Source organism: Apodemus sylvaticus, chromosome 4 (assembly GCF_947179515.1).
Source record: "Apodemus sylvaticus chromosome 4, mApoSyl1.1, whole genome shotgun sequence".
Lineage (NCBI taxonomy): Eukaryota > Metazoa > Chordata > Mammalia > Rodentia > Muridae > Apodemus > Apodemus sylvaticus.
Genome location: NC_067475.1, coordinates 8,928,729 through 8,943,506, shown reverse-complemented (window position 1 = coordinate 8,943,506; position 14,778 = coordinate 8,928,729).

The window sequence follows — 14,778 nt, the reverse complement described above, 5'->3', positions numbered from 1 at the left end:
ATTAATTGAGTGTTGAGAGTTTGTTCTAAGAGACAGATAATTTGGGGAACCACAGTCTGGGAAACTATAAGAGCTGGTGTCTCCTGGGTAGACTGGTGCTGGTAGAGTGAAAGCTAGAGCGACTCGGGGTCCCCTGACAGAGAGATGGCGGTCAGAGGGGCCACCGAGAGAGACCACACTAGGCCACAGGAAACCAGAGGGCCTGGATTGAGCTCTGCGGGCCACTGGTTGGGTGTCCTGCAGTTAATGGCAGGCATGGGAACATGTTGAGACATTTTTTTAAATAATTCCCACTACAAGATTTTCCCTATCCAATTAATTTAAAACTTGATACAACAAGAAGCCTGTGACTGAACAATAAAAAGCGAGGCAGAGCTAAGAGTTGGAGAGACAGAAAGTGACAGAGGAGAAGAGGAGGGGGAAAATGGAGAATTGGACAATTCAGATTCCACATGACTTTAAATATCTACATTTAGTTATAATATCATATAGGGATAGAATAATTGGGATAACATGTCTAATCTACGTGGGCAGCTTATATCATTATCAAGTGGCCCTGAAATTTCTGTGTGGGCATCTCGTGAACTGAGAATTTATTGATATATAAATCTGACTGATTAATTATAAACTTCTAGAGTTTTGATTTTACCGGGTTACTGGGAATTGTGACAGTTAACTGCTGTCGTCAGTCATTGCATGGGGCTGGGGTGGTAGCAACCCACCAAGGGAACTTAGAGAGTCAGGTGGAGACAACTCAGAGGCTCCAGGCCAGAGAGACTGCAGAGAGGAGAACACTTCACTGGAGACATGTGGCCCACCAGTGCCCAGAATAGCATGGGAACTTGCGGAACTTTTTAATATTTCCTGCAATGTAGTTCCAAGAAAGCCAGAAACCAAGGGGAAAATAAAACGTCCATCCAACAAAGACAAACTCAGAAATTTGCAACTTCACCTGTAATTACCCCAAACCCAGATGAATCCAGTTCAGCATAAGAACATGACTAACAGCAACCAGTGCAATGTTCCACCACCAGAATGTGCAATATTCCACTACCAGAATGTGCAATATTCCACCACCAGAATGTGCAACATTCCACCACCAGAATGTGCAACATTCCACCACCAGAATGTGCAACATTCCACCACCAGAATGTGCAATATTCCACCACCAGAATGTGCAATATTCCACCACCAGAACCCACCCATGCTACTGCAGCAAGCCCAACTGAAACACAAGAAAAAGTCCAGAGAACCACATGTATGAAGATGACAGAGGTCCTTAAAGAGGAAATAAATATTGAGCCTTCACAGGACCAAGGACCTCTCCTCCCACCGATGCCAGACAAGGCCTTCCTCTGCCATACTTTTGGCTGGAACCATGTGTACCCCTTGGTTGATGGTTTAGTCCCTGAGAGTCCTGGGGCCTCTGGGCCTCATTGTCATTCCCATGGGGCTGTAAAGCCCCTCAGCTCCTCCAGTCCTCCCTCTGACTCCTCTATTGGGGACCCCACGCCCAGTCCAATTTGCATTTGTTTTGCTGCTTTCTTCAAGAGATTTATTAATTTCCTCCAATTGTTTGCTTGTATTTCCCTGGATGTCTTGGAGAAATTTATTTATTTATTCCAATTGATTGTGTTTTCTTGGATTTTTTTTAGGGGATTTATTTATTTCCTCTTTTTTTTTTTTTTTAGTTTTAGGGTTTTTTTTTTAAGCTATGATGGCTTAATTCATTAATTCATTGTTTTTAATAGCTGAATAGTGCTCTATTGTGTGCGTATGCCACAATTTCTGTATCATTCCTCTGTTGAAAGACATCTGGGTTCTTTTCAGCTTCTGGTTATTATAAATAAGCCACTATGAACATAGTGGAGCATGTGTCCTTATTACATGTTGGATCATCTTCTGGGTATATGCCCAGGAATGGAGGGCGGGGAGGTGGGAGTGGGTCGGGTGGAGGGCCATATACTTGGAAGCAGGGGTGGGAGGAGGGGTTGGGAGTTTTCATGGAGGGGAGAAACCAGGAAAGGTTTTAGCATTTGAAATTTAAATGAAGATTATATTCATTAAAAAATAAATAAAATTAAAAAGCCTATTTTAAGCCATCATAGCTTTAAAAAATAGCAAAGCTAAAAAAAGAGGGAGTAAATAAATCTCCTAAAGAAATCCAAGAAAACACAATCAATCGGAAGAAATAAATAAATATCTCCAAGACATCCAGGGAAATACAAGCAAACAATTGGAGGAAATTAATAAATCTCTTGAAGAAAGCCAAAAAAAGCAAGCAAATGGGTGGAGGAAGTGAACAAAACTCTTCAAGGCCTGAAAATGGAAATAGAAGTAGCAAAACAAATACAAACTGGGGGAATTCTGGGGATGGGAACTCCAGGCAAGTGAGCAGGAACTACATATACAAACATCACCAACAGAACACACAAGATGGAAGACAGCATCTCAGGCATAGAAGGTATAATGAAAAAAAAGTTGATACATCAGTGTGATGGTTTGGATATGCTGGGTCTAGGGAGTGGCACAATTAGAAGTTGTGGCCTTATTGGAGTAGGTGCGTTGCTGTGGGCGTGGGCTTTAAGACCCTCATTCTAGCTGCCTGGAAGCCAGTCTTCTCCTATCTGTCTTCAGGTGAAGACGTGGAATGCTCCCTTTTCCTGCACCATGCCTGCCTGGATGCTGCCATGCTCCCACTTTGATGATAATGACCTAAACCTCTGAATCTGTAAGCCGGCTCCAATTAAATGCTGTCCTTATACGAGTTGCCTTGGTCACGGTGTCTGTTCACAGCAGTAAAACCCTAACTAAAACAGAAACTGAGCACCAGAGACTATCCTGTTGGGGTAGTGCTGTGATAGGCCTGACCATGCTCTTGTTTGAAAGAATGCAAATTTGGGGACTTTTGGTTTGGAAAGCAGTAGAATGCTTTTAATGGGGCTTAGTGGGCTATCCTGGTAGGAATATAGAAGACTTTGTTACTGAGAGTGGTTTGAATTGTGTGGACTTGTTATTCCAGATGAATTTGAGAATTGCTCTTTCTAGCTCTATGAGGAACTGGGTTGGGATTTTTATGGGGATACTATTGAATCTGTAGATTGCCTTTGGCAAGATGGCCATTTTAACTGTATTAATCCTGCTAACCCACAAGCATGGAAGATTTTTCCATTTTCTGAGATCTTCTTCAATTTCCTTCTTCAGAGATCCGAAGTTATTGTCATATAGGTTTTTCACTTGTTTGGTTAGAGTCACCACAAGATACTTTATGCTGTTTGTAGCTATTGTGAAGGGAGGCATTTCCCTAATTTCTTTCTCAGTCTGCTTATCCTTTGAATATATAAAGGTTACTGATTTGCTTGCGTTGATTTTGTAGCCAGCCACTTTGCTGAAGTTGTTTATCAGCTGTAGAAATTCTCTAGTAGAGTTTTTAGGGTCACTTAAGTATACTATCGTATCATCTGCAAATAGTGATAGTTTGACTTCTTCCTTTCCAATTTGTATCCCTTTGACTTCTTTATGTTGTCTAATTGCTCTAGTTAGGACTTCAAGAACTATATTGAAAAGATATGGAGAGAGGGGCAGCCTTGTCTAGTCCTTGATTTTAGTGGGATTGCTTCAAGTTTCTCTCCATTTAGTTTGATGTTGGCTACCGGTTTGCTGTATATTGCTTTTACTATGTTTAGATACGGGCCTTGACTTCCTGTCTTTTCCAAGACTTTTAGCATGAAAGGATGCTGAATTTTGTCAAATGCTTTTTCAGCATCTAATGAAATGATCATGTGGTTTTTTTTCTTTGAGTTTGTTTATGTAGTGGATAGCATTTATGGATTTCCTTATATTGAACCATCCCTGCATCCCTGGGATGAAGCCTACTTGATCATGGTGGATGATCGTTTTTTATGTGTTCTTGGATTCGGTGGGCAAGAATTTTATTTAGTATTTTTGCATCGATATTCATAAGGGAAATTAGCCTGAAATTCTCTTTCTTAGTTGGATCTTTGTGTGGTTTTGGTATCAGCATAATAGTGGCTTGGAAGAAAGAGTTGGGTGGTGTTCCTTCTGTTTCTATTTGGTGGAAAAGTTTGAAGAGTATTAGTATTAAGTCTTCTTTGAAGGTCTGGTAGAATTCTGCACTGAAACCATCTGGTCCTGTGCTTTTTTTGGTCGGAAGCCTATCTATGACCCCTTCTATTTCTTTAGGGGTTATGGGTCTGTTTAGATGGTCTATTTGATCCTGGTTTAATTTTGGTAATTGATATCTGTCTAAGAAAATGTCCATTTCCTCCAGATTCTCCAGTTGTGTTGAGTACAGGTTTTTGTAGTAGGATCTGATGATTTTTTGAATTTCCTCGGTTTCTGTTGTAATATCTCTGTTTTCATTTCTAATTTTGTTAATTTGGATACTTTCTCTGTGCCCTTTGATTAGTCTGGCTAAGAGTTTATCTATCTTGTTGATTTTTTCAAAGAACCAGCTTTTAACCCAGGATAGATAAAACTATTCTCAACAGTAAAAGAACTTCAGGGGGATTCAGTATCCCAGACTTTAAACTTTACTACAGAGCAATAGTAATAAAAACTGCATGGTACAATGTCAGGCAAGCAGATCAATGGAATAAGATTGAAGACCCAGAAATGAACCAACACATCTATGGTCACTTGATCTTCGACAAAGGAGCTGAAAGCATCCAGTGGAAAAAAGATAGTCTTTTCAACAAATGGTGCTGGTTCAATTGGAGGTCAGCATGCAGAAGAATGTGAATCGATCCATTCTTATCTCCTTGTACTAAGCTAAACTCCAAATGGATCAAGGACCTCCACATAAAACCTGACACACTGAAACTAATAGAAAAGAAACTGAGGAAAACCCTTGAAGACATGGGCACAGGGGAAAAGTTCCTGAATAGAACACTAATAGCTTATGCTCTAAGACCAAGAATTGACAAATGGGACCTCATAAAACTACAAAGTTTCTGTAAGGCAAAGGACACGGTCAAAAGGACAAAATGTCAACCAACAGATTGGGAAAGGATCTTCACCAACACTAAATCTGACAGAGGGTTAATATCTAATATATACAAAGAACTCAAGAAGGTAGAACCCAGAGAACCAAATAACCCCATTAAAAAGTGGGGTACGGAGCTAAACAAAGAATTTTCACATGAAGAACTTTGGAGGGCTGAGAAACACCTTAAGAAATGTTCAACATCATTAATCATTAGGGAAATGCAAATCAAAACAACCCTGAGATTTCACCTCACACCAGTCAGAATGACTAAGGTCAAAAACTCAGGAGACAGTAGGTGTTGGCGAGGATGTGGAGAAAGAGGAACACTCCTCCACTGCTGGTGGGATTGCAAGATGGTGCAACCACTTTGGAAATCAGTCTGGCGGTTCCTCAGAAAACTGGCCATGACACTTCCTGAGGACGCTGTTATACCACTCCTGGGCATATATATACCCAGAGGATTCTTCAGTATGCAATAAGGACACATGCTCCACTATGTTCATAGCAGCCCTATTTGTAATAGCCAGAAGCTAGAAAGAACCTAGGTGTCCTTCAACGGAGGAATGGATACAAAAAATGTGGTATATTTACACAATGGAGTACTATTCAGCCATTAGAAACAATGAATTCATGAAATTCTTAGACAAATGGATGGAGCTTGAGAACATCATACTAAGTGAGGTAACCCAGTCTCAAAAGATCAATCATGGTATGCACTCACTGATAAGTGGATATTAGCCTAGAAACTTTGAATACCCAAGACATAATCCACATATTAAATGATGTCCAAAAAGAATGGAGGAGTGGCCCCTGGTTCTGGAAAGACTCAGTGCATCAGTATAGGGGAATTCCAGAACAGGGAAGCGGGAAGGGGTAGATGAAGGAACAGGGGGAGGGAAGAGGGCTTATGGGACTTGCGGGGAGTGGGGACCCAGAAAAGGGGAAATCATTTGAAATGTATATAAAAAATATATCAATAAAAAAAATAAAAAAATAAAAAAAATAAAATGAATTGTGTGGACTTGGCCCAAGAGGTTTCAGTGGAGAATGTCAATATGTGGCACAGAGACTGTATTTGTGGTATTATGGGGAAAACTGTGGCTATTTTTTGCCCTTTTCTGAAGAGTTTGCCTGAGGCTAAGGTAAAGTGAGTCAGATTAATTGTATTGGCAAAGGAAGTCTCAGAGTTGCCCATCATAGACTTTGATCTCTAGTTTAGTCTCATGAAGAGTATTTTAAACTAGCATAGAAAGCTGAGAAAAGAAAAATATAAAATACATGATTCAAGTATGAAAGGGGCCCCTGGAAGTAAAAAAGCTGAATCCTGAGTAAACAATATTAAATTGAATTAAGGGAGTAGAGAACTTGGGGCAAGATCTCACCCAGCTAAGTTTAGGTCCAGGCATGGTAGTAAAAGCTTTTAATCCTAGGAGTCAAAGACAAACAGATCTCTGAGTTCAAAGCCAGCCTAGAACAGAGCAAATTCTAGGTGAAGAAAAACTTAAATGTAGGCTTGGTGGGCCACACTTTAATCTCAGTGCTTAGGAGACAGGCATGCAGATCTCTGAGTTCAAAGTCAGTCTACAGAGATAGTTCCAGGACAGCAGCTTTGGCTATGTGGCTCTTGCTTTAGAGTCCAGAATAGGGACTAATGGGACAATTGATGCTGGTTAACTGGAGCTAAGAAATTAGTAGTGATTAATAAGAGACCAGTATCACTGAGGTGAAATCTTCTGGGAAGTATTTTCTGAGAGCACAAAGAAACTGTGTTCCAGAGATAGCCAAAGTTGTACCTCATGCTGCAGCTGTATTTGTAATGTGTAAGAGTCACCCAGGTGGTACTGGTTTTGTAGCCATGAAGGGGTCGTGAAGAACAGCTGAGTCTTTGCACTGTGAGAGGCTGCAGAAGGTCATTGGTGAAAGTGCAGCCTCCGTTGCAATTGTAGTTGATGGCCCAGGACTGAAGGCATCGTGCAAAGGAGTTGAGGCTTGGCACCATGAAGAGAGCCTACGAGAAGTTATTGGTAAAGCCTAGTTGCAGCAGAAGATCCTAGTATTGGAGATGCCAGTACCATGGGATGATCACCAAGAACATCAGCAGCAGTTAAGTGGATCAACCTGAGCTTAGAGTGCTACAGAGGGCAGAACTGGAGAAGCTACCTAAGCCCTTTGGAGGAGCCCAGAAGATCATGTATGGATCCCAGACATTAAAACCAGAAGCTATAACATTGGGGACCCCAAGATGTTTGAGATGCCAGAGCCGTGGGGTATTTGCAGAAGAAAGTTGCTAACAGGAAGTGGAACCAGCCCAGGAGAAAGAAGTTCATTGCAGTCAACAAAGATGAAAAAGGACTGTGAGATCTGAAGACTGTTTTAACATCAGCCATAGAGATGCAGAGTTTGGAGTTTGCCCCGCTGGTTTCCTGTCTTGCTTTGGGAATTGCAGTTAAGTGATTGGATGAATCATAGAAGAGACTTTGAACTTTGGACTTTTAACATTGTTGAGACTGATATAGACTATGGGGCCTTTAGAAGTTGGAATAAATGTATTTTTCATTATGTTATGTTTAGGTATGACCTCCAAAGACTCATATGTTTGGATGAGCCTGTGGGAACCAAGGAGTGGAATATGATGGTTTGTATATGCTCAGCAGTGTGTCACTGTGGGTATGAACTGTGAGACCCTCATCCTAGCTGCCTGGAAGAAAGTATTCTGCTAGCACCTTTCAAGTGAAGATATAGAGCTCTTACCTACTACTGTACCATGCCTGCCTGGATGCTGCCTTGCTCCTACCTTGATGATAGTGGACTGAATCTCTGAACCTATAAGCCAGCCCCAATTAAATGCTGTCCTTCGAAGAGTTGCCTTGGAGGCCAGGTGGTGGTGGCGCATGCCTGTAATCCCAGCACTTGGGAGGCAGAGGCAGGCAGATTTCTGAGTTCCAAGCCAGCCTGGTCTACAAAGTGAGTTCCAGGACAGCCAGGGCTACACAGAGAAACCCTGTCTCAAAAAAAAAAAAGAAAGAAAGAAAGAAAGAAAGAAAGAAAGAAAGAAAGAAAGAAAGAAAGAAAAGAAAAGAAAAGAAAAGAAAAGAAAAGAAAAGAAAAGAAAAGAAAAGAAAAGAAAAGAAAAGAAAAGAAAAGAAAAGAAAAGAAAAGAAAAGAAAAGAAAAGAAAAAAAGAGTTGCCTTGGTCATAATGTCGGTTCACAGCAGTACAACCCTAACTAAGACAATCAGTCAAAGAAAATATTAAATCTAAAAAAAAAAAATTTCTGACCAAAAAACATTCAGGAAATCTGGGACACTGTGGAAAGTCCAAACCTAAGAATAATAGGAATAAAAGAAAGATAAAAACCCCAGCACAAAGGCCCAGAAAATATTTTAACAAAATTGTAGAAGAAAAAAATTCTAACTTAAAGAAGGAGGTGCCTATTTTCCTAGCCTAAAAGGAGGTAGGTATCTATAAAGGTACAAGAAGGTTACAGAATACCATATAGATTGGACCAGGAAAAAAGTCTTCTCACCACATAATAATCAAAACATTAAACATACAGAACAAAGAAAAATATATTAAAAGCTGTAGGAGAAAACAGTCAAGTAACATATAAAGGCAGACCTATAGAATTACACCTGATTTCTCAATAGAGAATCTAAAAGCCAGAAGGGCCTGGGCAGATATCTTACAGGCCCTAAGAAATGACAGATGTCAGCCAAGACTACTATACTCAGCAAAAGTTTCAGTTGCCATAGATGAAAGAAACAAGGTATTTATTCGTGATAAAGTCAATTTTAAACAATGTCTATCCACAACTCCATCCCTTTTGAATATAGGAAAAAGAAAACTCCAGCACAAGGAGGTTAACTATACCTATGAAAACACAGAAAATAAATAATCTCACACCAGCAAAAACGAAAGAAGGCAAGAACATGCACACATGTGTGTTCATGCACACACACACACACAAACACACACACTATCACAACCACTACCACCACCACCAACAACAACCAAATAACAGAAATTAACAATCATTGATCATTTACATCTCTTGATATCAATGGACTTAATTCCCCAACAAAAAGACACAGACTAACAGGATGGATATGAAAATAGGATTCATCTTTCTACTGCTCATACAAAACACATGCTGTGGTAGTTTGAATAGGAATAGCCCCCACAGACTCGTGTTTAAATGTTTGGCCCATAAGGAGTGGTACTATTAGAAGGTGTGGTCTTGTTGGAATAGATGAGACCTTGTTTGAAGAAGTGTGCCACTGTGGAGGCAGGCTTTGAAGTCTCATATGCTCAAGCTAGGACTACTGGGCAGTCTCCTTCTGCCTAAGGATCAAGATGTAGAAGTCTCAGCTCCTCTCCAGCACCATGTCTGAGTGTGTGCCACTGTGTTTCCCACCCTGATGATAATGGAATAAACATCTGAACTATAAGCAAGTCTCAATTAAATGTTTTCCTTCATAAGAGTTGCTGTGGTCATGGTATCTTCTCACAGCAATGGAAACCCAAACTAAGGTACATGTCAACATCAAAAGTAGATATTACCTTAGTGTAAAATGTTAGAAAAAGATTTTCCAAACAAATGAACCTAAGAAGCAAACTTGTGTAGATATACCAATATCTAACAAAATTGACTTCAAACCAAAATCAATCAAAAGAGACAGGCAAGGACACTTCATACTCATCAAAAAAAGAGTCACCAAAATGATCTTTCAATTCTTTTTTTTTATTCGATATAATTTATTTACATTTCAAATGATTTCCCCTTTTCTAGCCCCCAACTCCCCGAAAGTCCTGTAAGCCCCCTTCTCTTCCCCTGTCCTCCCACCCACCCCTTCCCACTTCCCCGTTCTGGTTTTGTCGAATGCTGCTTCACTGAGTCTTTCCAGAACCAGGGGCCACTCCTCCTTTCTTCTTGTATCTCATTTGATGTGTGGATTATGTTTTGGGTATTCCAGTTTTCTAGGTTAATATCCACTTATTAGTGAGTGCATACCATGATTCACCTTTTGAGTCTGGGTTACTTCACTTAGTATGATGTTCTCTAGATCCATCCATTTGCCTAAGAATTTCATGAATTCATTGTTTCTAATGGCTGAATAGTACTCCATTGTGTAGATATACCACATTTTTTGCATCCACTCTTCTGTTGAGGGATACCTGGGTTCTTTCCAGCATCTGGCAATTATAAATAGGGCTGCTATGAACATAGTAGAGCATGTATCCTTATTACATGGTGAGGAATCCTCTGGGTATATGCCCAGGAGTGATATAGCAGGATCTTCTGGAAGTGAGGTGCCCAGTTTTCTGAGGAACCGCCAGATTGCTTTCCAGAGTGGTTGTACCAATTTGCAACCCCACCAGCAGTGGAGGAGTGTTCCTCTTTCTCCACACCCTCTCCAACACCTGCTGTCTCCTGAATTTTTAATCTTAGTCATTCTGACTGGTGTAAGATGAAATCTCAGGGTTGTTTTGATTTGCATTTCCCTAATGACTAATGAAGTTGAGCATTTTTTAAGATGCTTCTCCACCATCCGAAGTTCTTCAGGTGAGAATTCTTTGTTTAACTCTGTACCCCATTTTTTAATAGGGTTGTTTGGTTTTCTGGAGTCTAACTTCTTGAGTTATTTATATATATTGGATCCTTAATGCAAGGATACCCACATTTGTAAAGGATAAATAAGATTAAATCACACATCAATCCTCACACAGTGATAATGGGAAACATCAATACTCCACTCTCACCAATTGACAGGTCATAATTTAAACAGAAATACTGGAGCTAACATGTTATGAATCAAAGAGACCTAACAGATATGTACAGCACATTTCACACAAAAGAGTAAATAATTAAAAAATGCAAAAACAATCAATGAAACAAAAAATGTTTTTGAGAAAATCAACAAGATAAACAAACTAAAAGACAAAAAAAATATATTGAAATACACAAAATCAGAAACAAAAAAGGTATCTATTAGCAGAAACCAAGGAAATCCAGAGAATCATAAGGATATACTTTAAAAGACTGCACTCCACAAATTAGGAAATGGATAAATTTCTTGATAGAAAAGTACTTATCAAAGTACTTATCAAAGTATCAAGATCAAATAAGCAACTTAAATAGACCTATAATCCCTAGTGAAATAGAAGCAGTAATTAAAATTGTTTCAACCATAAAAAGCTTAGGACCATATGAATTTAGTGCAGAATTCTACCACTTTCAAAGAAGAGTTAATGCTAATACTCCTCAAATTATTCCTCAAAAGAGAAACAGAAATAACTTTGCCAAATTCATTTTATGAGGTCATAGTTACCCTGATACCCAAACCACATAAAGATTCATCAAAGAAAGGGAACTACAGACCATTTTCTCTTAAGAACATAAATGCAAATATACTCAATGAAATACTTGAAAGGTGAATCCAAGAACACTTCAAAAAGATCATCCACCACAATCAAGTAGGCTTCATCCCAAAGATTTAGGGATGGTTCAATATATGAAAATTTATCAATATAAACTAACTGAAAGAAAAGAAACACATGATCATCTCATCAGATGAAGAAAGGGCCTTTGACAAAATCTTTCACTTGCTTGGTTAAAGTTATCCCAATGCATTTTGTAGTATTTGAGGCTATTGTGAAAGGTGTTGTTCCCTTGAATTCTCTTTCAGTTTGCCATTTGTATATAGGAAGGATACTGATTTTTTTTAGTTAATCTTGTATCCATCCACTTTGCCAAAGATATTTATCAACTGTAGGAGTTCCCAGCTGAAATTTTTAGGGCCACTTATGTACCCTGTCATACATATCATCTGCAAATAGCAACACTTAGACATCTTCCTTTCCGATCTGCATCCCCTCAACCTTTTTCAGTTGTCATAATGCTCTAGCTAAAACTTCAGATACTATATTGATTAGACATGGAGAGAGTGTAAAACCTACTCTTGTTTCTGATTTTAGTGGAATTGCTTTGAGTTTTTTTATTTAATTTATTGTTGGCTATAAATTGCATTTATTATTTTAGGTATGTCCCTTGAATCCCTGATCTCTCCAGGGAGAGAGATGTGAAAGGATATCCTGTTCAGAAAATTATCTCCTGTACCAATACTCTTCAGGGCTATTCCCACACTTTTTCTTCTATCAGGTTCAGTGCATAAGGTTTTATGTTGAGGTCTTTGATCCACTCGGAATTAAGTTTAATGATAAATATGCATCTATTTATATTCTTCTACATGCAGACATCTGGTTATATCAGCACCATTTGTTGAGTTGCTGTGGTTTTTCCAGTATGTAGTTCTGGCTTCTTTATAAAAAAAAAATCAGGTGTTCATTTGTGTGTGAATGTATGTCAGTGTATTCAATCCTATTCCATTAATCAATATGTCCATTTTTAAGCCTATTCCATGCAAATTTCACTATATATCTCTGTAGTACAACTTGAAATCAGGAATAGTGGGACCTTCAACCATTCCTTGATTATTCAGGATTGTTTTAACTATCCTAGCCCTGAACACCATTGGTGCAGGAGATAACTTTCTGAACAGGACATCAATAACACAGGCACTAAGATCAACAATTAATAGGCAAACTGTACCTCATGAAACTGAAAAGCTTCCATAAGGCAAAGGACACCATCAAAATGATAAAACAGCAGCCTACAAAATGATGGTGAGAACGTGGAGCAAGAGAAATACACACTCCTCCATTGCTGGTGGGAGTACAAATGTGTATAGCCACTATGGAAATCAATATGATGTCTTCTCAAAAAATTTGAAATCAGTGTACCTCAACAAGCAGCTATGCCACTCTAGGTCATACACCCAGAGGACACGCCACCCCACTACAAGGACACTTGTTCAAAAATGTTCATTGTTTCTCTAATCATAATACCCAGAAACTGGAAACAACCTAGATGTTACTCAACAAGAGAATGGATAAAGAAATTGTAGTACATTTACACACAAAGGAGTATTACTCAGCTGTTAAAAACTAATATCATGAAATTTGCAGGCAAATGGATAGAACTAAAAAAAATCAGCCCAAGTGAGGTAACCCAGATCCAGAAATATAAACATGGTATGTATTCCCTCCATAAGTGGATATTAGCCATTAAATAAATTAAATAAACTCCAAAGAACCAGCAAGGTTAGGTAAACAGGAGGAATCTATGGGGACACATGGATCCTCCCTGGGAAAGAAAAATAGAATATATTTTATAAGCAGACTGAGGTCAGGTGGGGACAGAGGGGGATTAGGTGGAGGAAAGATGGAATGGTGTGAAAGTGTGGGAGAAACATCAGGAACTAGGGATCATTTTGGAATTGGTGTGGAAAGCTAGTACAGTGGAATCTTCCTGGAACCTGTGAAGGTGATCCCAATGAGGACTCCTAGCCATGGGAGATGAGGAGTCCCACCTGGCATCTCCTGTAACCAGGTGAGGCCTCCAGTGTCAGAACTGACTTGCATTCAGTTGAGTTGTTAGTTAAGGGGCTCAGTGGAAATCCCTAAATAACACAGGCTGCTGCTAAGACAAAGGGTCATTCTCTACAAACTGACAGTAGGACTCTATTGCAGAAGACATCACACGCACAATGAACTCAAAAAACATGGAGAAGCACAGCTGGTGCCTGCATGGAGCCTCACCCCTACATTCTCATCTGTTTGGTAGGGGAAGGTACTCTCCAAGCTTCCAAAACAAAAACAGTCGGAGTTTGACCTACAATCTACCCTGCCTACACATTATGTTAGGGCAATGATGACATAGACTGTGTGAGTAACCAACTAAAGTCTGATTTGACTTAATGCACAATCGCTGAGAAGCACCCATAACTTACACTGCCTGGGTAACCAAGTACCAGAGACAAGATAGTTCAGAGACCTAGGGTAAAACCAAACAATACTAGTCTAAAAAATCTACATAATTATGCCTAATGACATTCTGCTATACTAATAGTTCAGTGACTTATGCAGTCATAATCAGAGAGACTTTCTCCACCAGTGCATAGGGACAGATGCAGAGATCCAAAACCAGACATTATGTGGAGAGTCTTATTTGGAGGTCTCCGTCAAATTCCTACCCCAGAGATCAGGAAACCCCAAGGAAGAATCAATAGAAAGATTGTAAAAAAGTAAAAAAGAAAGTTTGCAATCTGCAATCACACACACATACACACATAGACACACACATGCACATACACACAGAGACACACACATGCACAATCGAGCATGCTGCTGTGTACACTCACACATGCACATATGAGTATAATAGACATATAAATTAACTATTGATAACACTATTTTTCTACATCCTACACTCACATACATTACAACCTCATTGAGAATGGATTGAATTCATCAGATTCTTGGGTTTCACCAGGTGACTTGCTTTTGTCTACAGCACATCAACAGAAAAGAACTTTTGTTTGTTGCATGCCTAGGATGTTAGAGACCTTGACTGTTTTGCTATAGTTTCTCAAAATTCTTCTAAGAAAAGAATTTCTTAGGAGCCTACTGTCTCTTCATCTCCTGTCTCAGAATGCAAACCTGCAGAGTGGCACAGTCACTGCAAACACATCGTGAATGGGAGTCAACAAGCAGGAGTCAGCGAATGGGAATGGAAGCACCTGTACCGAGCCTGTGTTGGGTCAACAAACCTACAGACAACCTCAAACTTAGATAATAATAAGCTCTGACTTAAGCTAAATTGTGGAGTGGTTTTTTAGCAATACTTAACAAAATTCAGTGTGCTAATATAT